The following is a 25,272-nucleotide window of genomic DNA, read 5'->3' on the forward strand; positions in this document are numbered from 1 at the left end:
GCAGTCAGTCTAAAATACAATCATGTCACATCTTTCTCCTCCTCTCCGATGTTATGGTTTTGTCAACTAATTGGTCAGCAGTTATAGCAGCTTTTCCAGCACCCATTCAGTTCTGGAAATTACTTTAATTCCAGATATTGGTTTCAAATTTTGGCACAAGGCCAGTAATTTCAGGGAGGGGGTAAGTCGATTAATCAACCTCAGGTCTCAACTGGTACTTACTGTATAGCTTCCGAAAGGATGAAAAGCAAAGTCGACCTCGGCGGAATTTGAACTCAGAACACGCAGACGGACTAAATGCCGTTAAAAATATTACCCGGCGCGGTATCGATTCTGCCAACTTACCACCTTCTTCCAGGTATCAGTCATTTGTAATATTGTATCTCAAATTCGTAGTGGTCAGATTGTGGCTTTGTAGCCGTCAGGGTTCTTCACTTTTTTAAGTAATTTAAAAGGGCAATATGATTTTCCTTTTCGTGAAAAAATTAGATATTTTTTTCTACTCTAGGCACAAGCCCGATATTTTAGGGGAGAGAGCCAGTCGATTAGATGGATCACACTATGCAACTGGTACTTAATTTATCAACCCCGAAAAGAAGAAAAGCAAAGTCGACCTCGATGGAATTTGAATTCCGAACATAAAGTCAGGCAAAATACCTATTTCTTTACTACCCACAAGGGGCTAAGCACAGAGAGGACAAACAAGGACAGACAAACAGATTAAGTCGATTATATTGACTCCAGTGTGTAACTGGTACTTATTTAATCGACCCCGAAAGGATGAAAGGCAAAGTCGACCTCGGCGGAATTTGAACTCATAACGTAACGGCAGACGAAATACTGCTAAGCATTTCGCCCGGCGTGCTAACGTTTCTACCAGCTCGCCGCCATGTGAACAAATCAGAAATTATTTCGGGTTTTTTGAGCACTTATTAAATATTTTAAACAGAAGTTTCGGACTTTATAATTTCTTTTTTTGTTTTCCAAATATTCTTTAATTTTGAACCATCTTGTCTGTGGTAATTCTTTAGACTACAAAATCAAGATAATCTCCGGTCTATTCAGCCTGTATTCCGGAAGCAGACTTTATATTTCAATGGTATTAATTTTTCCGTTTTTCATTTCCTTCTTTTCGTTGTTGACTTCATTAAGAGTTGAGAGGTTTTCCTTTTATCTTTTTTTAATCTAGATTATCTATTAACAGATACAAAAATGAAATTTAGAAATAAAATATAAATTTTTATCTAGTTTCCTGTAACTTTGTTTCTTATGTTGTTGTTCTTATGAATGTTGATACGCACAGGCGTGGCTGTGTTGTAAGTAATTTGCTTCTCAAACAGTTGGTTCCGAGTTCAATCCTGCTGTGTGGCACCTTGAGCAAGTGTCTTCTGCTATAACCTCGGGCCGACTAAAGAAGTCTTATGAGTGGATTTTGTAGACAGAAACAAAAAAACTCGTTTTATATATATATATATATATATATATATCACGTGATCACGTGACCGACCAGACCATCAGATGTTGCTACACATCGCTGGTCACAATGCGTTTGCATTGTTTTAGCCTTCGAATGACGCCACCCCGCTGGCTAAGCGAGCAGGCCAACTGAAGAAAGAGTGAGAGAAAGAGTGGTGAAGGAGTACAGCAGGGATCACCACCTCCTGCCGGAGCCTCGTGGAACTTTAGGTGTTTTCGCTCAATAAACACACACAACGCCCGGTCTGGGAATCGAAACCGCGATACCACGATCACGAGTCCGCTGCCCTAACCACTGGGCCATTGCGCCTCCACACACACACACACACACGCACACACACACACACACATATATATATATATGTATGTATATGTATGTATGTATGTATGTATGTGAAATGTTTATGTGAATGTCTTTATCCATGTTTCCTCCCCCACCACTTGACAACCGATATTGTTTTTTTTTACTTATCCATAACTTAGCGGTTCGTTAAAACACACCGATAGAATAATTGCCAGGCTTAAAAAAAGGTACTGAGGTCGATTTCCTCGATTAAACACGTCGAGGCAGTACCCCAGCATGACCACAGCCCAATGGCTAAAACATGCAAAAGGTAAATGATTCCTATGTATCTATATACATATCTGAGAGAATATCCGGTTTCCATTCGAACTACTCTGGTTGCTGTCGATGTTATCTCACGTGACTGCTGTTATTGTTATTCTTTGATCATCAAGCTTTATTCTCAACAGGAACCATTGGAAAATTCTTTTCTTTGGAATTCTTCAATTATGTTCAACTTTAAAGTGCTATGCTTTCCATCTTTATAATCTAATTTTCTTAAATTTCCATCATATTCCCTTATATATGTATATATATATATGTATATATGCGCGCACGCGTGTGTATGTGAGTGTGTTTATGTGTGTATATATAAGGGAATATGAAGGAAATTTAAGAAAAGTTGATTATAAAGATGGAAAGCATAACACTTTAAAGTTGAACATAATTGAAGAATTCCAAAGAAAAGATTTATATATATATATACGTATATTTATATATGTATATATATATATTATGTATATGTATATATATATATATGTATATATATGTATATATAATATATGTATTTATATATATATATATTATATATATATATATATATAATATATATATATATACATATATACATATATATACATATATATTATATATGTATTATATGTATAATATGTATATATATGTGTATATATATGTATATATATTATATATATATATATATATATATATATACATATATATATATATGTAACATCTCGATATATAACCAGCCGAAATTGCAAGATAATCTGGAACTCGACAGAGAAATATATATACATATACATATATACATATATAAATACATATACATACGTATATACATATACATGCTACATATTCATATTATACATCTATATATGCATATATATGCATATATATACATATATATACATATATATATATATAATATATATATATATATATATATATATATATATTAATATATATATATATATATATATATATATATATATATATATATATATATATATATATATATATATATATATATTGAGTACCTTATTTACTGTGGTTAACCCCGAATCAACCCGGGACCTACATATATATATATATATATATATATATATATATATATATATATATATATATATATATATACAACATAAAAGAGATCCGAATAATAGGATATCTGACTTGCTAGAAAGAGCAGTTAAAAGCTCCAACCCACCAATTGTTGTAATTCCGAAAGTGATTGAAAAATAAAAACGTTTACCTTAATCCTAGACCCTGCAAGGTTTCTGCAGACTTAAATACAGATTGAAATAAATAATCTCAGTCTACATCTGGCGCTGCGTCCTCAGTAGGTTGCCAAGACTGAACACATAGACATGGAACTATAAGCGAGTCAGATATCCTATTCTTCGGGTATCTCTTTTATGTTTGAATGTACACTGTATTATTATCTGAATAATATATAGTCTATTGACTAATTCTTTCTCGCTAGACCACTGGTAACTAATAATTTTTCGATAAATATTCTTGTTACCCCAAGTTTTTAATTAAATATATATATATAGGCGCAGGAGTGGCTGTGTGGTAAGTAGTTTGCTTACCAGCCACATGGTTCCGGGTTCAGTCCCACTGCGTGGCATCTTGGGCAAGTGTCTTCTGCTATAGCCTCGGGCCGACCAATGCCTTGTGAGTGGATTTGGTAGACGGAAACTGAAAGAAGCCTGTCGTATATATGTATATATATATATATATGCGTGTGTGTGTTTGTGTGTCTGTGTTTGTCCCCCTAGCATTGCTTGACAACCGATGCTGGTGTGTTTACGTCCCCGTCACTTAGCGGTTCGGCAAAAGAGACCGATAGAACAAGTACTGGGCTTACAAAGAATAAGTCCCGGGGTCGATTTGCTCGACTAAAGGCGGTGCTCCAGCATGGCCGCAGTCAAATGACTGAAACAAGTAAAATAGTAAAAGTATAAATACATATATATATATACATACACACACGTTCTTAGATGTTCTAAGATTTGTATTTGTCGAGTCATATTATTTATTTTATTCATTTTGCATATAAGTTTTATCTTTAGGATCCACATTCTCAAAATTTTTACTGTTGTTAGTTCTTCTGAGCTTGTAACTTGTATTTCCATTGTTTCTTTTAAATGTTCTATTTCAGTTTCCTATATTTTTGTCATTCTAAGGATGTATTTTTTTTAGTCAGCTTGTCTGTTGGGGCCAGCGGTACATTTACCTTCAAATTTTTTACGAACATATTGCTGTACGGTAGAGTGTCACTTTCAAATATGAATGTAGAATAAAACATATTTTCCTCGTGTCCATTTGTCTTTTCTGCTTTATTTGCGAGGCTTGATATGTTAAGTCCGGTCCATAATTTAAGCTGTCAGCATTTTTGCTCAAACTCTCCGTCAGCGTTCGTATTTCATCGCGCATTTCTGAAGTGCTTAAAGTGAGCCATACACAACAGACAATTCATTTTCTCTCTGTTCTTAGCAAGCTCATAAGCAGGTTTAGATTTTTCAGTATGCCCGTCAAAGGAATCAATGCAATCATGCATAGCAACGGAGACGGTGAGTCTCACTGAAATATTCCTCTTTGCATTTTCCCATTTCTCAATGACTGAATCACTTCAGCACTTCAGTTCTAGTGCCTATGATCTCATTGCTTCTAATCTTTTCATGGACTCTGAAGGTACTCATACATTCCAAAAGTCAATATTGGGATACATATCGTATGTTTTCTTGTAGTTTGATGAAACAACTGCTAAAATCTTTCTTATCCACATTTTACTCACTATTATTTTAACTTAATCGACAATTTTATGCACTCCAAAAAATTAAGGTAAAGTTTTTGCAAAATTTCTTCTCCCATTTTTTTTTTGCTTCTCTTCCCAAAGGCTCCACTAATAATCTGCAGTATCCTGGCCTGGTTAACTTCTTTTAATTCAGTACTTGAGGAATTAATTCTTCATATCACTATAATGCTCTGCTTTTTCCTTTCCCGTTCTTTTCATATTGATGCCAAACGGGCAAATCACGTCGTTGCAATATATAGTTTATTCTTTTTGGGGTTTGTTGTGTTCTATTTTCCTTTTCATTTGTACAAGAATATCCCACAACATCACTTCATTCCTTTCGAGGGCCACCATTTCTATTTCCACAAATTGATTTGTGTTTTCAGTTCATGCAAACTCAAGTTTCCTGCGAAAAATTATGGAGGTATGTTGCTGCAACCTTATAAATACCTCACGGCTTGTATTCAATCTGAGTTAACAGTGGATATTCCGATACAATATGAACCGAACTCTTTCCTGACTCATTGCTCTTCCTGCATTTTGGTGAACAGTTCCGTTGCTCTATCGCGCTCTTGATCCAATTTACACTTTGGGTTTGTTCCAGTGCTGCTAATATCATTGCCATACTGCCCTTGTCATATTGTGTCCCTTTAGTGTTCAAGGAAAATGCTGAATGAAGTTTCTTTCCGATAAAGTCTGACTTTTTTTCCCACATTTTCTCGTATTTTTTTCCTTTTGGGTTCTACACATTTTGGAAATAGTCCTTCAATCCTCTTTGAAGAGTGTTTCTTCTTTTTCTTCTAGATAGGAGCCTTCTGCTCTTTTCCAGTGTAATCAATCTACATCAGAGTGAGGATGCATACTTCTGAGCACTGTGAGCTGTTTCTTTGTTTTTCTGTCGATGCCTTTCACTTCATTTTTTTTTCTCCAGTTAAATTCCTACTCCATATTTTATTTAAAATACTGGCCTCAAGCTGATTGTTTGTATGATGTTTACCACATTCAGTTTAGATTTCGGAATATTTTTTATTCTATGAAAATATTCCTTATTGACGGTTTCCTTTATTTCCATACATCTCATTTTGTCACTTTCTAATGACAAAGCCGAAGGTATTCTCAAGATATTTATTGGTTTCTTCCTCGTTTAATGATTATATGTTTCCATTAAGGCGGCGAGCTGGATGAAGCTTAGGTGCAGCTTGTATTATCTGAAGCAAGGGCAAAACAATGATAATAATAATAATAATAATAATAATAATAATAATAATAATGAGAGCAGAGTAAGCCACCAAAACTGCTCTATTGGGGACAACTAGAATTTTGAGATTGGTAATTGGATGTTGAATGTCTTCCACGATAATTAACAACCAAGTATCAAAGCTTACAATGTGCAGAAAGAGACCCCGTGAGACCTCTGGTAACAGGCTGCTGTCTGCCCTCACAGAATAAACCAGAGCAAACAAGACCGAGCGCTCTGAACAGTCAAACAACAACAACAACAACAACAACAATAACAACAACAACAACAACAATAATAATAATAATAATAATAATAATAAAAATAATGATAATAATAATAATAATAATAATAATAATAATAATAATTATTATTATGGTTTCAAATTTTGCCACAAGGACAGCAATTTTGTGGGCGGGGTTGAGTCGATCACATCAACCCCAGTGTTTCACTGGTACTTAATCGATCGAACCCAAAAGAATGAAAAGCAAAGTCGCCTTCTTGGAAAGTCTTATGAAGACTGACCACACAGTTGATGCAAGAAGATTAGATGTGAATATAGAGGACAAAATAAACAGTGTAGGATCACTGAGTTTGCTATTATCTATAATAACAGAGTTGATACCAAGGAAATTGAGAAATTGAGAAACATAAGAGATCTGAAGAGATTGTGGAAGACCAAAACAACAATTGTTCCTGTAGTAGTAATTGGTGCGCTCGGCACAGCATCTCAAATACAACCTAAGTGGCTGAAAGATATTGAACTGAAGATCGCATTCTTGACTAGCAGACACAAGTACGATCCTGTATTCTGCGAGAATTCTTAGAAAGATTTAAGGAGACTTGTCAACAAACCTCAAGATAACATTTCTGCTTATTCAATTTGCATGTAATAGTTTTATGATGATGATGATGATGATGATGATGATGATGATGATGATGATGATGATGATGGTAATGATAATGATAATAATAATAATAATAATAATAATAATAATAATAATAATAATGATAATAATAATAATAATAATATAATAATAATAATAATAATAATAACAAGGCATGGAGCGACAGAGGCCTATTTAAATTAAGTGAACGAAATCTGTGATCAAGCTAGAGTCATCAGAAAGAATGAATGGTTATCTCCAGTTGAACTAGAAACCATTAAGAGACGGGTGCTTAGTGATAGTAAGACAGCGGTGAAGGGAAGGATGAGGAAGAGAATGCAGATAGTGAAACGAGCATGAGGCTGAGATTATTGATCAGGAAATCGATGAGAGAACCAAGGAATAGATATCCATTTTAAATGAAGTCATTGATATTTGGGCCTCTGATTGTACAGAGCTTTCGTACGGGCTTTTAAAAAAAGTAGACAGAAAGAAACTCAATGAATGGGCCAAGAAGATAAATGATATCACTGGTGATATCAGGACTGACAACATCACAGACACCAACAATCTGATAAATGCAATCTCGATCTTTATAGCCCGGAAGTTAGATTTGAAAGCCAAAGATAAATGTCAACATAACCTGAAGGAACTATGGTGAAAAAGGAGAATAACGCAGTGTATTAATGAGACCAGAAAATATATTAATATTCTGGAACGGAAAAAAAGAAATGAAGTTCAGCGAGCAAAAATGTTGAGCTAGAGAGGAAGTAGAGGGTGAAGAGAAAGGGAATCAATGTTGTGATTGAGGAATTAAAACAGAGGTTGAAAGCTAAAGCACATAAACTAAAGAGATATGAACAGAGAATTGAGCAGTACAGATTAAACAGACTTTTCGAACAAAATCAGAAACGAATCTACCAGGAACTTGATGGGAAAGAAAAAGGTGAAAAGACAGTACTGGATGCTGAAGAAAGCAAAAGATTCTGGTCAAACATATAGTCTCAGGAGAAACACGAAACTGAAGTAGAGTGGTTAAAGACACTCAAAGAGCAGAGTGGAGAGTATCAGCAGGAGCATTTGAGAATAATCGAGGAGATGATTAGAGATCCATGCAGGAAAATTCCTAACTGGAAAGCGCCTGGCCCAGGTGGGGTTCAGGGCTTTTTTGCGAGACAGATAGACAAAATACTGAGAAGTTACATCCAAGTACCAGCCTGGACGACAAAAGAAAGAACGGTACTATGCCAGAAGGGCCCAAGTAAAGGGAATGCGGTTGGAAATTTCCGACCAATACTTTGTTTAACATTGATGTGGATACTGATGATGGGCATCATATCAAACAGCATCTATAAGTACCTAGATGAGAACGGCCTACTTCCAGTTGAACAAAAAGGGTGTAGACGTAAGAGCAGAGGAACGAAGGATCAATTACTAATCGATAAGACTATCCTGGTTGAGTACAAGAAATGACACACAAATTTGGCGATGGCATGGGTGGACTAGAGGAAAGCATATGACATGGTCCCACCTTCGTGGATTATTAAATGCCTTAAACTGCTTAAGTTCTAGTGAAGTTAATCCAAAACTCAATGATAACGGAGTGAACTGAACTCACAGCATGGGGAGATAAGCTGGGAGAGGTAAATATCAAAAGAGGGATCTTTCAAGGGGACAGTGTCACCTCTCCTTTTTTTCTGCATACTGCCACTAACGAGCGTTTTAAGAAAGATGTACATGGGGTACATGCTAGGCAGGGTGAAAGTAAACAATCTGTGGTTTATGGATGACCTAAAGCTATACGCTCAGACTGAGAAAGAAATTGAGAGTTTGATGGCAACTGTGCAGAGTGTTAGCAAAAATATTGGCATGGAATTTGGGATCGAGAAATGTGGTGTAATGGTTCTCAAAAGGGGGAAAATCAGTAAAAGCCATGGGATCAAGCTGGAAAGTGGTGAAACTATAAAGGAAGTCAGAGAGAAAGGATATAAGTACCTGGGTATCATTGAAAGAGATAAGATGAATGAACACGAGATGAAAGAAATGTACAAGAAAGAGTATTTGAGGGGAACTCGGTTTGTGCTCCAATCGAAGCTAAATGGCCGCTATAAGATTAGAGAAATTAACACGTGGACGGTTGCTTTAATAAGATTTGGGCAGGAATAGTATCTTGGAAGAAGCATGAATTACAGAGATAGACCGGAGAACACGTAAATTAATGAAAATGAACAAGGAACTACACCCCAAGAGTGATGTGTCAAGATTGTGTGTAAAGAGGAAAGAAGGATGAGGATTGGTGTGTTGTGAAGGTTGTGTAAGGGAAGAGGAGAATAGCCTGGTTTGGTATGTCAAGGCGAGTAAAGAAGAAATGATAGAAGCAGTGAAAATGCAAGGAATCTTAAAAGTGAATGAAGCCATAGATCCAACGCAATTTAAGAAATACCAGAGAGAGCAGATAAAGATAATTTGGCAGGACAAGAAAATGCACAGTCAGTTTTTGAAGAATAAAATGAGATTGATGGGAATAGAACCTGGCAATGGCTGCAGAAAGGAAACTTAAAAGAGCCCACAGAGGCATTAGTGTGCAGCGCTCAAGAATAAGCTCACAGAACAAACTACACCAAATATTACATTGATAAAAGCACTGACTCACCACAGTGTAGGATGTGCTCTGAGAAGGGAGAAAGTATGAACCATATTGTTAGTGAGTGCTGTAAGTTCGCACAACGCGAATACAAAAGGTGACATGACAACGTGGCCAGATATGTCCACTGGCTGTTGTGTGGTAAAGCAAACCTCAAGAGAGCCGTATAGTGGTATGAATGCAAGCCAGAGGGAGTAATGGAAAATGAACATTACAAAATACTCTGGGATTTTAACATACATTGCGACCTAGTTATAGAGGTGAGACAGCCAGATATGATCATCCATAAAGATGAAAAAGAACCAAAGATAATAGATGTTGCAATACCAGGCAATTCGAGGGTGAAATGTAAGGAAACAGAGAGGATTGAGAAATACCAGCCACTGCGGGATGAGATAGAAAAGTCATGAGGCTTGAGGAAAGTAGTGGTGATACCGGTGGTAAATGGAGCATTAGGAGCAGTTCCCAAGAGCTTTGGAAAGCATATTAAGAATATTGGAGCTGCAGTTGGGTACAGCTCGCATTCTAAGGAGAGTATTGTCTCTTTGAGTCACAGGAGAAGGCACTACTTGAAACCTTTGGTGATTTGTTATTGCCTGCTTTCAAGTAAAGAATAACCGGTTATTAAGAACCATCCGTGAGTCTTTCAGAATAACAATAATAATAGTAAGATTTTGTGGGTCTGTCCTATTCAAATGGACGACTAGTTAGAAAATAATAGATCAGACATAACAATTATAGGTAAGGAAAAGCGAAGTTGCTTACTAATCGACCCATCATGCACGTTTGATTCCAGGATCGAAAAGAAAGAGACGAAAAGAAAAAATACAATCTCTTAAAATTTGAAATAGGAAGAATTTGGAGTATGAGAACTGTCCAGGTCGTACCTATAATAATTGGTGCGTTGGAAATAGTAAGAAAAGATAGAGACAAATGACTTAAGGAGATTGGAAAAGAATGCCATGTGGAGCTCCTACAAAATGTTTGTCTCTTAGGGACAGCAAGGATTATCAAGAGTGTTCTAAGTGCTTGAAAGGCTACTGAAAGCTTTTGGATACCTAAGGTTACAGGTGGTAACCCGCTACCCACATAAATCCTACCAAGAATAAGAGCGAACCTGAGTCAAACCAATAATAATAATAATAATAATAATAATAATAATAATAATAATAATGAAAATATATGCCCTAATGCAGTACCAGGACGTGTCTCTCATGGCTTCTGATCTTAACTGATTGGAAGTGTTATCATTTGTGTGTTTTGTCTTGGTATAAAAGATGGGCTACAGCAAATATTCTGCTCTATCCCACAGATTTACTTGTCAGTTGCTTGACTGACGATATGTGCATCTCTGATCATAAACACGAGTAGTAGTGGGTCTCATAGCTATGTGTTGAGCGGATTTCATAGGGATTTGAATAATTCACCTCTGGAACCATGGGTGTTTCATTCATCATCATCCTTAAATAACCCTTATTCAAGGACCTTTTGAGCGGGATGGGCTATTCAATCTGAAGAAAATTTTAACCGGGCCCTGCCTGCAAGGTCATGCGCTCTTTATCTCGATATCTCAATAATAATAATAATAACAACAACAATAATAATATAGTATATAGTGGGGTGAGTGGAAACACAATCATTTTTAACGAACCTTAATTTCACGGTGTGCACAGTTTCAAATACTATTTTAAATAAAATATATGAAAATTGGGGTTATATGACGCCCCCGTACACCTAGTATACACCCTAATTTAGGGTATTTCTATATTAAATACCCTAATTTTCTATATTAATCATATACTCGCTAACACATATATACGAAATTGCTTATGGAAATGACACATTTGATCATATTTCGATGTAGAAACCTTGTTTAAAACATCTGATGAGTAAAGATAGCAAAAACATTGAGATACAGGTACCCCTCCAACATGGTAAAATTACGACTGTTCAATATGTGTCAAGTGAATGTTTTTTTTAGAAAATGTATACATTTGTTAAATGATTTCGTTTTGCTTTTCAGATTATCCCAGAGTTAAATTGTATTATAATTTTACTAAAATTCCCTGCATAAATTTAAACAAATAATTTAAGTATATAAGATTATATAATGGCAACTAGAAGTAAAAGCCGTAATTCAGCATTTGGATTTCCTGCAGAATATCCTACGGCAATGACCCCCTTCAAAGGCAGATATATTCCGACATCTTTATATATAAAAGTGAAGTTGTGTGTCTGTCTCCTACGATTTAGATTCCTAACTACTCCCACATTTTGCGGTGCAGTTTAACCAAAACCGGGTATCTTATAGTCGTGATTCATATCGAGCCCTTCTGGGTATTAGCACGCGTCTACGATGAGTCTACGATTTAAACGAAAATTTACCATCATTTTTTTCCATTTTTAATGCATTTTTTTGCTATTATATAAGGGAAGTAACTCTCTAAAAATGTATTATTAAATCTCAGAACGTAAAAAGCTACAGTAACACTCCCCCTTTGTGGTTAGCCATATTGAGATGGCTATTATACTTTACATATCTAAAAATGCTTATATAGTTATTTCCCTTACAAACCCGAGCAACGCCGGGCGATACTGCTAGTTATTTATTCATAAGAAAATGTGAAGAACAGATATCAAAAACTTCATCCTGATCGAAAGAATACCACCGGATTGTTACTGCAGATGTGCAAACAATATGGGAAACATTTTGTTTTCCTTAATTTGGGTTTGAGGGAATAGCCCTAAAATTGAGAGATTGATTGAATCAGCTTATAAATTAAATAAAATACCTATCAAGCAAAGCGGAGATAGTTTTGATAGAAATTAGAATTCATTGAAATGTTTGATATAAGCACCTGTACGTGTTATGACAAACAAATAAAAATATCTGACTGTCATAGCCAATACCTTTTCCTTGTCGTAGCCAAAAAGTCGAGCATGCTATCAATTTAGCGGCAAAAGCTTCCGAATAGGCTACAAAAATAGGCACAAATTCACATTAAATGTGCAGAAATCACGGCAAAGTTTACCTCACTTTGACTGGAAAAAGACAATCGTCATTCAATTAAATAGTAAATACTATTAATGTTTATTTTATGGTTTCCATTGTTCATGTATTTCGTTTGAGGTTCGCGCATATTTTTTTTTATTACATATCATAATATATTTCTTTACTACCCACAAGGGGACAAACAAGGACAGACAAAGGGATTAAGTCGACTACATCGACCCCAGCGTAACTGGTACTTAATTTATCGACCCCGAAAGGATGAAAGGCAAAGTCGACCTCGGCGGAATTTGAACTCGGAACGTAACGACAGACGAATTTCGCCCGGCGTGCTAGCGTTTCTACCAGCTCGCCGCCTTATTACATATCATAATAGTCATAAAGAATTTATATTTCTTTTACGTTGAAAGTGTTTTTCTGAATATGGGCTTTTTTTTTTTATTACAAAAATTAATACAAACTATATAAATAAAAATTCCAATAACTGTTTTTTTTTTCAGGTGGTGGTAGGGGTTGCATATAAGTTATAAAAATGTTATATAGGTAATATTAAACTAGTACAAAGTTAATAACATTAAAACAAGTTTACAGTTCCTTACATTTTCAGTATTTAAAACGCAGAATTAAGGCCGGTAGCTATGCAAGGAATAGAGATGGTCAAATACATTTATTTTAAAATTTGTTGATTTATTTCTCACACCGAAATGAACATCAAGCAATATGTGGAATCGGAATATAAAATTTTGACCCCCACCCTACTATATGGGTGAAGGCACGTGGCTTAGTGGTTAAGGGTATTCAGCTCGCGTTGAACAAGCTCGCGTTGAATAAGGTCCTCAGTTCGATTCTCGGCGACGTGTTGTGTCCTTGAGCAAGACACTTTATTTCACGTTACTCCAGTTCAGCCAGCTGGCAAAAATGGGTATTTTCTGTATTTCAAAGTGTCAGCCTTGTTACACTCTGTGTAACATACTGTGTAACTGAATCTCACCGAAAACTGCGTTAAGGGTATGAGTAACTATGGAGTGCTAAACCATTTGCACGTTAATTTCACGAGCATGCTTTTATATTAATCAGATCAACTGGAACCCACGTCGTCGCAACCGACGGGGTGCCATATTATATATATAGTATTATATTAATGGTTAGCATCAATCAAGACTGAGAGTTGTGTGAGTTGTTGGTGCTATATCGCTGAACGTCCGTATATAAGTGTGTGTGTATCGTATTCTTTTATTAGTTAGTAACTGCGTACAGTATGTTGTTTTATATGGTCTGTTAGTTATCCTGTAGAGTATGTGTTGTGTGAGCTGTGGTATTTTATTGGGTGGTTATTGTAGAAAGTGTGTGCTGTGTGTAGAGAGAGAATTCTGTTCTTTCTCTTAAGTCTTATATGAAACGATGGTTTCTTTATTCTTTACAGTTAATTAGACTTCGTTCTACCAGTTGACGTTTTTAAATGTAACCAATAAATTTACGCATAAATGTTGAAGAATACCTAATTTCAATTGGAACTGAAATCAATACCTTCTGTTTGAAATTGCAGCGCTAAAATTACCCAAATTTCTCAGAAAAGGGAAACGGTGTGTTTGTATGTGTGTGTGTGTGTGTGTGTGTGTGTGTGTGAGAGAGAGAGAGAGAGAGAGAGAGAGAGAGAGAGCGATAGTGAGAAAGAAAGAGAGGAGAGATAAATAAATAAAAAATGGAAAGAAAAAAGGAGTTGAATGAGAATAAATAGGATACTGTAAGAGAAAGAGGGGTCAGAAATAATAATTCAAAGAGAGAAAAAAAAGGAATCTCAAGTGATGGTAATACATAAAGAGAAGAAGAGGAAGAGAAATAGAAGAGTGATTGACTGTGTGAAAAAGAGAGAGTAACTGAAAAGGTAAGGAATGAATAGTGTGCTAGATATATTGAGATAGAGATAGGAAGTGAGAGAGAGGTGGGAGGAATGGATATAAAAAGAAAGAGAAGATATGAAAGAAAAGAGAATAAGACTCGGGTTTCTTTGTATGTTAATCACAATTTTCTCTATGAATAGACTGGTTGAGTTACTCGCAAGAGAGAAGAACGCAATCAATCAAACAGTGAATAAACAATAAATAAATAATGCTAATTGTTAGTAATTATAAGGTTAATAAATTAATAGTAATTAAGAAATAGTTTGGCAAAGCGCCCAAATGAACAAAAGTCATATGAAGAGGGTTCGATTTCCGATTAAAGACAATTCACTTTGCTAACATTGTGGAAGGCAGAAAACGCCAAACATTATTATTGTGGGCTTGAACTGAATTTAAAAAGAGAAAAAAAAAAAAAAAAAAAATTAGGAATAAACTCGTGGAATGTAATCAGCCCCGTCAATAAAATCTTCGATCTTTTCTTTTTCCGGTTGTAGTTATTTCAATTCATTTATATCAATATCATCTTTCCGATTTCCTGTTCTTTAAAACGCAAGACCCAATATTAGGGGACGGTTGAGCCATTCATAAAATATTGAAATTCCGACTTTAGCGCAAAGCAGGTAATCGATTAAATCGATCAGTGTTCGACTACTATTTACTTTACATTGTCTGGAGGTATGAATGATAAAGTATAGGAAGTCTGTACCAAAAGAAATCCTACTTTTAAGTCTGTAAGCCAAGTAGCTGGCGCATCATGCAACATGCCTGTCGTGCTGTATAGGGGTGACGACTTTAATCTTTAGTTTAAGAATAACTACATCACGTCATATCATTAACTCATTGTGGATCTTTTCGGTTTGAACGGCAGTTTTTTCTAGCGGTGTCATATGAAATTGTCACCCATAATTATGACCCTAGTATCGATCTATTGCATTTCAATCTATTTTAGGGTTAGGGGTGGGGGGAAGGGTATCTTATTTTCTTCACAAATGTAAATAAACCCAATCTGTTTCTTAAACGAGGGACATATTCACACGGCACAGAATGTTTTTTTACCTCAATGGACGTGAGTGATTGGTTGAAATTGCAGAAATTGAAGAAAAAAACAACAAATATCTTACAAACTATAGAATTTTCTCAATAAAGCCAAGAGAAAAAGATGTTTTATAAACACATTCTACCAGTATACGAAGTTTAAAATTTTTTAGTTACCTAGAAATTATGTTAAAAACTGCCGTTCAAACCGAAAAGATCCCTCATTGTTAGTTAGCTTCGGAATCGGTAGGGCAACGGACCAAATTTCTTACCGTATTTAAATACGTGCCGTAATATCAGTCAAGTATCAGGCTCAAATAATATCCTCTTATACTCAGATAAGAGCTCTTCATTATATTCACAAACCCTCAAATTTGTGAATCCGTCGAGCCTTTATTTAATTTTGTTTACGTGGCTGAGATACAAATATTTCTCCGGATAAGAATCCCATTAGCTAAGGGGCCTATGTCTGTCATGTAAGTGAACATAGGTAAATAAGCTAACATTTTAAAAAAGAAACAGCGAAACGCTTGCAAAATGCTTGGACACAACATGCCCAGGGTGGTATACGATAGTCTTACCCACCTGACTATGTCATCTAAACATTTGAAGAAAAAGAATTCAATAATAAAAAAAAATAGAGTAGCATGCAACATGGTGAGAAGTAAAAACTCGATGAACCGACTCCTTAATCGGGTTTCAATTCTCGGATACTTACTTCACTTACCACATAACGTTAGAAAAAGCATGATCGTCACAAACATTTATTGATGGCGTCAATTTATGCTTATATTAGAAATATTAATTCTTAGTCACAAAGTCAGAATTTTGAGACGAGGAAACAGTCGGTTACATCAACTCCAGTACTTTATTTTATTGACTAAGTTGACTTCGGCACGATATGCTTTCAGACATAAAGGGCCAGAATTATCTAAATAAGCAATGATAAAAGCTGCGACTAAGGGTTGTGGATTTCCTCAGACTACTTAAAAATTAGCGTACTCGGCGTACTTTCAAGTATATAGGTCATTTCATGGTCTGAATCCAAACCTCGTCAGCATAGACTTTGCTTTGGTTCAATAAAAAAATGTAGTTTATGATATTCTTTTCTACTTTAGGCACAAAGCCCGAAATTTAGGTGGGAGAGGGCCAGTCGATTAGATCGACCCCCAGTAAGATACTAGTACTTAATTTATCGACCCCCAAAAGGATGAAAGACAAAGTTGACCTCGGCGGAATTTGAACTCAGAACGTAAAGACAGACGAAATACTGCTAAGCATTTCGCCCGGTGTGCTAACGATTCTTCCAGTTCGCCGCCTTCAACTTTGATTTCTAAAATATGTAAGGGTTACAAATCTTTCTAAAACAGAGTCAGCGGGGCTACACTTCTTTAAATCAGTTGAAAGGTACATCTGGTATTATTTTATGAATCCCGTTCGGAAGATAGGAAAATTCAGTCCGGTGGGTGGGGGGACTTTGTGAGCTACAATATTGTCACTCATTTTGCTAGAAGTAGCAACCAAATCTTCCACAAATCCCTCCCCACCGTACTAGAAAAGGATATAGTGTATAATGTGACCTCGGTTTCCTCTACACATAGGTAAAAAGCTAAAATAGCAACAACTAATATTGTCATTATTGAAGTCATGAGAAGAAACAGACGTCCTCTCAGCGTCCCTCATCCTTGGCCAAGCAGAATTGCTCGGATTTGTAGTTGGAAGGAGAAAGGATATCCTTGCAACCGCCGGGAAGGAACCCATTACAACTGAGTAGACTGTAATAACTTGAAATGAAGTACTTTTCTCAAGGACACAATGAACCGCCCTCTTCGGGAATTGAACCTATAATATTATTATCTTGGGACGAACCCCCCTAAGCACTAGACCACACAGCTTCACCAAATCCTTTCAATTACTATTAGAAAAAATTATTGTTTCTCACCTAAACATTCGCAGGAGATGAAAAGTTGTGACGTATATGAATTGTATTGGAAAGGAATCGTGTACCGAGACGGATTAATTTATTACCCGCAGGTATAAATATACATACGTATGTATATACATACATACATAACATACAGGTATATAGATAAATAGATGAGCAGCGATGAAAGATAAAGTTAATTTCTGCAGAGAAATGGGATCTTTTCGGTTTGAACGGCAGTTTTTTCAAGCGGTGTCATGAAATTGTCACCTATAATTATGACCCTAGTATCGATCTATTGCATTTCAATCTGTTTTAGGGTTAGGGTTAGGGCTAGGGTTAGGGGTGGGGAGAAGGGTATCTTTTTTTCTTCACAAATGTAAATAAACCCAATCTGTTTCTTAAACGAGGGACGTATTCATTCGGCACAGAATGTTTTTTTACCTCAATATGCGTCAGTGATTGGTTGAAATTGCAGAAATTGAAGAAAAAACAACAAATATCTTACAAACTATAGAATTTTCTCAATAAAGCCAAGAGAAAAAGATGTTTTATAAACACATTCTACCAGTATACGAAGTTTAAAATTTTTTAGTTACCTAGAAATTATATTAAAAACTGCCGTTCAAACCGAAAAGATCCGAGAAATGTGACTAAATATTGTGAAAAATTTAATCCAATAATCTAAATTTACTGTTACCTAATCGTTGTAGACACACCTTCGACTATTAAGAAAAATGAAATCAACATTTCTTCTGGTTAGGTGACCATACAGTTTTCTTTAGGAAGAGTAGTAAAGTTTATTGCATCGACTCAGTTACCTGACAGGTAATGATTTCGATGAGGAGCGAAGTCAGTTCCGGTGGAATTTGAACTTAAATTTACAGGGACGTAATTAACCAATATCAAAACACTCCGGTGGTCTACCGCTTGTGCCACTCCAGCGTTTTCGTCTTAGTAATAATATGAACAGCAGCAGTAGCAACAACAACAACAAGAAGATAAATATTAAATATCAATAACAATAAAAACAACATTAACAAAAAGACAAAAAACAAACGAAAAGCAAAAGCCAAAAATGAAAACTTGAAGAGATAAACCGAAGTTGGGAACTGGTGGTGAAGGTTGGTTGGAAAGAGGATATTATAATTTGTCTCCACTTTCTAGACTAATTATCACGCCTATAAATGTCTTTTAATGACATAATTATGATTGAGTATTTGTTCAGCAATTTAATAGAGCAATAGTGACACCATTTCCAGCGCCCAGCTTCCTTTGTCCCTGGCGCTGTTTGGTTTCAAAATATCATTCACACCTAAAGCTTTTTTTTCTCTTATAAGAAAGACAGTATTGAAATATTATTATTATTATTATTATTATCGTTTTTTTTTGTATCTGCATGTATATGTGTTTATGTATGTATGTGTATGTATGTGTTTATGTATGTATGAATGAATGAATGTATGTGTACGTTCGTACGTATGTATTCGGTCACCCATTGATTCCTTATTTATTTACCTCTTTTTTTTTTCCCTATGTTTCTTTTTGACTTTCATTCAGATTACTTTTCCCGATTCAATGCTATCCTTTAAAACCATAAAGAAAAAAGTGTGTGTGTGTGTGAGAGGGAGAGAGAGAGCGAGAGAGCGAGAGCGAGAGAGAGAGAGAGAGAGAGAGAGAGCGAGAGAGCGAGAGATAGCGAGCGAGAGCGAGAGAGAGAGAGAGAGAGAGCGAGAGAGTGAGAGAGAGAGAGCGAGAGAGAGCGAAAGAGAGAGAGAGAGAGAGAGAGAGAGCTCTTTCTGCAAATAGTTAGTTGCCTTATAACTTTTGTAGAGTGTTCGTTGAAATCTGAGCCAAAGTTTATTTTCCTTCCTTTTTTTCCTATCTTATTGTTTGACTTACTAAGACTGCGATCACATCAGTTTTAGTCGCGTCAGGTCATCAGCCAACTTAATGCATTCCCTCAGAGATAATGGCACCATTTAGATAGTTAGATATTTAAATATTTAGTTATAAGCTCACTATGATGGTTTAACTAGGAGGCGCAATGGCCCAGTGGTTAGGGCAGCGGACTCGCGGTCATAGGATCGCGGTTTCGATTCGCAGACCGGGCGTTGTGAGTGTTTATTGAGCGAAAACACCTAAAAGCTCCACGAGGCTCCAGCAGGGGATGGTGGTGATCCCTGCTGTACTCTTTCACCACAACTTTCTCTCACTCTTACTTCCTGTTTCTGTTGTACCTGTATTTCAAAGGGCCGGCCTTGTCACTCTCTGTGTCACGCTGAATATCCCCGAGAACTACGTTAAGGGTACACGTGTCTGTGGAGTACTCAGCCACTTACACGTTAATTTCACGAGCAGGCTGTTCCGTTAATCGGATCAACCGGAACCCTCGTCGTCGTAACCGACGGAGTGCTTCCATGATGGTTTAACTCTTCCTTGTGTTTCTTATGCATGTATGACATATTGTAAAAATATTTGAATGCATGAAATGAGTTGCAAGTATGATTATAGTCCAGTGGACTTAACTCATCTTTCGAGTATATATATATATATATAATGTACTGATCCGTTATAGAAAATTCAACAAAAAAAGGTACTCCATCTGGTGAGAGGTAAATATTATATATTTAAAGGTCACAATGCATGTTTTAAAGCGCAACTAATAGTTTCATATACTGAGAAAACTCAAGCATATTCTTCAGTTATGATATGCGGTTTGCGTCTGTAGAATATGTTTAAGTTCTCTCAACATATGAAACTATTAGTAGCGCTTTAGTATATGTATTGTGACCTTTAAATAAATAATATAGCGGCTGTGTGGTAAGTAACTTGCTTTCCAGCCACATGGTTCCAAGTTCAGTCCCACTGCGTGGCATCTTGGGTAAGTATCTTCTACTATAGTCTTTGACCGAATAAAGCCTTGTGAGTGGATTTGGTAGACGGAAACTGAAAGGAGCCCGTCACACACACACACACACACACACATATATATATATATATATATATATATATATATTATATATATATATATATATATGTGTGTGTGTGTGTGTGTGTGTGTGTGTGTGGTGTATGTATGTATGTGTGTGTGTATATGCATGTGTGTGTATGTTTGTGTGTCTGTGTTTGTCCTCCCAACATCGCTTGGCAACTGATGTTGGTGCGTTTACGTCCTCGTAACTTAGCTTAGCGGTTCGGCAAAGAGACCGATAGAATAAATACTAGGCTTACAAAGAATAAGTTCTGGGGTGGATTTGCTCGACTAAATGATGCAATGTTCCAGCATGGCCGCAGTCAAATGACTGAAACAAATAAAAGAATAAAAGACTATATACATATACATACACATACACATATATGATGGACGATCCCATCGAGGACGGCGTATGAAAATTCAGCTTTTGCTGGACCACTCTCTCCATCACATCAACGTTGCTTGAACAAATGCACTGTGTACCACGCATCAACCTAGCTTAGGAATTGAAACCACGATCTCGCGATCCCGAGAGCAACACCTTAACCACTTCGCCATGCGTTTCGATACGTTGAGTTTATATCGTTACCAAGTGTATATGCATTAGTGGAGTGGAGGCGCAATGGCCCAGTGGTTAGGGCAGCGGACTCGCGGTCATAGGATCGCGGTTTCGATTTCCAGTCCGGGCGTTGTGAGTGTTTATTGAGCGAAAACACCTAAAGCTCCACGAGGCTCCTGCAGGGGATGGTGGTGATCCCTGCTGTACTCTTTCACCACAACTTTCTCTCACTCTTACTTCCTGTTTCTGTTGTACCTGTATTTCAAAGGGCCGGCCTTGTCACTCTCTGTGTCACGCTGAATATCCCCGAGAACTACGTTAAGGGTACACGTGTCTGTGGAGTGCTCAGCCACTTACACGTTAATTTCACGAGCAGGCTGTTCCGTTGATCGGATCAACCGGAACCCTCGTCGTCGTAACCGACGGAGTGCTTCCATGCATTAGTGGAAAATGGAAAAGACCGCTGGAACTTAATCTGAGCCTATGTCCACCATTCATTACAGGGTGGGGTGGGTAGTCTGAGGCTCCTGTGTGTTTGCCATAGTTTTTTTTATCAGACTGGGCATGGAGAGGGTTGGTATCTGTCGGGAGTGGTTGGGATAAAGTGGGTGTGGGTGAGGGCCTGGTGAGGGCCGGGTGAGTGTGGGTTGGGGGCCATCTTTTACCTTGTGTATCTTTTTCCTCTTCCTGCTCTTTTTCTCCACTATTTCCCAACTGGTGTTTGAGCCTTCCCCCTTCTCGACACTGCTGCCTGTCTTCTTCTGTGGTTCACCTCACTTATTTCTTCCTCCACAGGCAGTGTAACATCAACCACTATTTCCTCCTGTCTCTCTTTGTTCTTTTCTAGTGGTGGAGGACACTCCACTCTAATGTGGCCTTTCAGGCCACATTTAAAACATCACAGAATCCTCCCTTCCACTCTGACCTTTAAAGTCAACTCTCCCACTGTGATACTTTCGACTATTTTTTCCAAGTCCACCTCCACGACCTGTACCACCATTTCAAGCGTTTGTCTCTTCCAATGCTTGTGGAGCGTTCTGGTGTTCTGCAGAACCACCACCTTCTGTTCCATTCCCAGTAGTATGGCAGCCAATAGCCAGGCCACATTCACTTCTGGTGGTATATCTACCACCCGAATCCTGGAAGTACGTCTCCCAAGGTACACGAGTAGAGGTACCACCTTATTTGCCTTCAGCGGTGGGGCCGAATACAATCTGGCTGTTACTATCTCCTTAAACTGCACCTACACCGTTCCATATTTTCGACCCCTGGCAAGGTATGCTATCTCCTGCCAGACTGACTTCACTGCCTTTTCCACCTGTGCTTTTGACACCACTTCAATTTTCCTTGTTGCTGTGGCGTAAGGTCTGTACACAATTGTTTTTCCCTCCTTGTCCTTTAATACTTTTGTTTTTTGGGGGGACACACACCTTCACCTCGTTCTCCTCCCTTGAACTCACTCTAATCTTCCAGGTTCATTTCTTCAACTTTTTCTCTAGCTGCTGCTGCATAATTCCTCTTCTCCATTTCCTTGTCCATCTTGATTCCTCCTCAGACGAATCATATTCTAGGGAAGAATACTTCAACTTGTCCCAACTTCTCGCGCGACGCCCCTCCATCAAGAAGCTAAACGTCACTCCACTAGGATAGCAAACAAAAAAAAAACACGTGTGTACGAAACATATCCAACAATGCAACTGAACAACCATAAACCGGAAGTCATGTACTTTCTAGCTTCTCTTTTCTTTATTTGGCCATAACACAGTGGCCATAACACAGTGGCGACAAAAAACATAAAACGAATGAAAATGATGTTATATAATGAAAAGGAAATGGCTGCATGGGCCCAAGGCTACGCTTATCGAGAGAGAGAGAGAAAGAGAGAGAGAGAGAGAGAGTAAGTCGATTACTTTTATTTATCGGCCTCTGAAAGGCAAAGTCAACCTCGGTGGAACTGGAACTCAGGACGTAAAGATGGACAAAATGCCGTTAAGAATGTTACCCGGTGTGCTGAGGATTCTGCCAGCTCACCGCCTTCATACACATATCTACATCTGTTTGAGTGTGTAATATATATGTATATATTAATAGGTATGATTATAGATTGTTATTCTGTACATCATTATAACCTTGATGAATGAGCTTAGTATTTTTTGCCTTGCATAAAACTGTAGATGTCACCAGCTGTGAGTTTAAACATTGAAATGTGCTTCTTTCAAAGAAAACAAAAATGTGGGCACGATTAAGAATTGTGTGAATATTACCCTGAGATACACACAATTAGATATTGTAAACCCATCAATTAATAACCATGAACATATTGCTTCAAATAACAATATTTCTATATTGTTAGAGGGGGAAGTGTGGTAGAGACGGTAGCACGTTTAATTAAATTACTTTCAGCATATAGCTCATTAATTTCACATTTGTGGTTCAATTGTGTGGAGGACTATTTCGCCTTTTGTTTTTCAACACCGTGGTCGATAAAAATAAGGGAATAAGTAGTAGTCACTGCAAGGGCCAAAGTTAATCAATTATACGCTGCTTCCTTCAGATTTGTGACCTCGCGCCAATGTGAGAAAATCAACATATTTATATTATTGATTCACCATCTACAACAGTCAAAGTAAATATATCTTCTTTGAAGTCACTAGAAATTCGACAAGAAAATAAATAAGATCTGACCTTCTATATCTGAAGCCATACTTATCTTGATCAAGTAAAATACTTCAAAATAAAATATACGAGAACAAAGCTAAATCTATGCTTTACAAATGAAATTTTAATGATAATTTTCCTCACCATGCAGTTGAATCACTGCAATCTGCATTTGTTATTTAGCATCTATTTAGAAGCCTTACACCTCACATCGGATATAACTTCATCTATATTATCAGAAGTCATAATCATCATAGATTTTTTTTAAACATCAAAGCTTTGAACTTTAAATAAAATATTACTCAATTTCAACGTAGATATTCGTATTGAATATTTATTTTATTAAAAAATAGGACGCTATTGAACTCACTGAAGTCAATTGAAGTGCAAGGCAACAACGAGCAATATATGATAAAATATTTAAATCTTCTTTATTTAACTAGCTCGACGTTGGAATATTGTTTTTATTTTATCATATGAATTCAGTTACTGAAGACATTTTACTGAGATGTTCAGAAAGGTTAGGTTTGTGTTACCATGTTTATAGATTTCAACATGGATGATGACTTTCAAAAGTTCAGTGAATTCTTCCTTCTAAGAAGGTTCATAGATTAAGAAAGAAAGAATAAACAGGTATTTGGTATGGTATAGCCATATTGAGATGGCTAATATACTATAATAAACAGGTAGTTTTATATAATACAAGGCCCTCATTAAGGCTGCTGTTTGGTGCTGTTGATAAGATTACTGGCATTGATATTCATTCTTTTCATGCATCCCGCTCTTCGGTTAGAATCATGCCGAAGCTAAAAATTAATTGCATCGGTAACACAGGCAATTATCGACTCCTGCTTTGAACGAGATATTTGTCTCTTTTATTTAATGTGAAAATAAACTTGACTCAGCTTGGCTCAGGATGAGCATAATACATTTCACACATCTAAAGATTAAAGTGATAAAATATCGTTGGCAAATAAAAACTGGAGCTCTAGTGATGCGCTCACAATGTATCACTTCACAAATTCAATTCAAAAAGCTCAGAAATTTACTTAACTATTTCAGCATCATCTTGTAAAGTTTTAGAAAGTAAAATGGAAAACACATGCATACGATGTTTGACCTTGTTGGACAAATGAATAAGGTCCAAAATTGTTTCTATGTTATCGGGCTTCACATGGAGTAGAATCTCTAGGCTTATCCCGAACTTTTTCTCTCTTCTGCATCATTTGATCTATAGGAGTGTCTAAGGGTCCTTTAAGACAACGCAGGCCATGATCTACAAGATGTTCACACCAGGCACAACACTCGATATCCTTAGCCTGAGAGTTCTTATGAGGTACATCGAATACATAATACACTCCTCACTCCAATGGGATGTCACACAGAGGTCCTCTTGAAAAGTAAGATGCGAGTCTTTACTTTGAAGAGAATCTCGATACTAGCAAACTGCCTTTCTCTTTGTACGTGAGCCACATCTTTTACAATATCCCCCAGAGCTTTTTCCACTTGACTGATTGTAGCCAGTTCGTCTCACTTGCTCCTTAGCGAAACACATCTGTAATGGACTGGGGTTTTTTTGCT

Source organism: Octopus sinensis, linkage group LG4 (assembly GCF_006345805.1).
Source record: "Octopus sinensis linkage group LG4, ASM634580v1, whole genome shotgun sequence".
NCBI classification, from domain to species: Eukaryota; Metazoa; Mollusca; class Cephalopoda; order Octopoda; family Octopodidae; genus Octopus; species Octopus sinensis.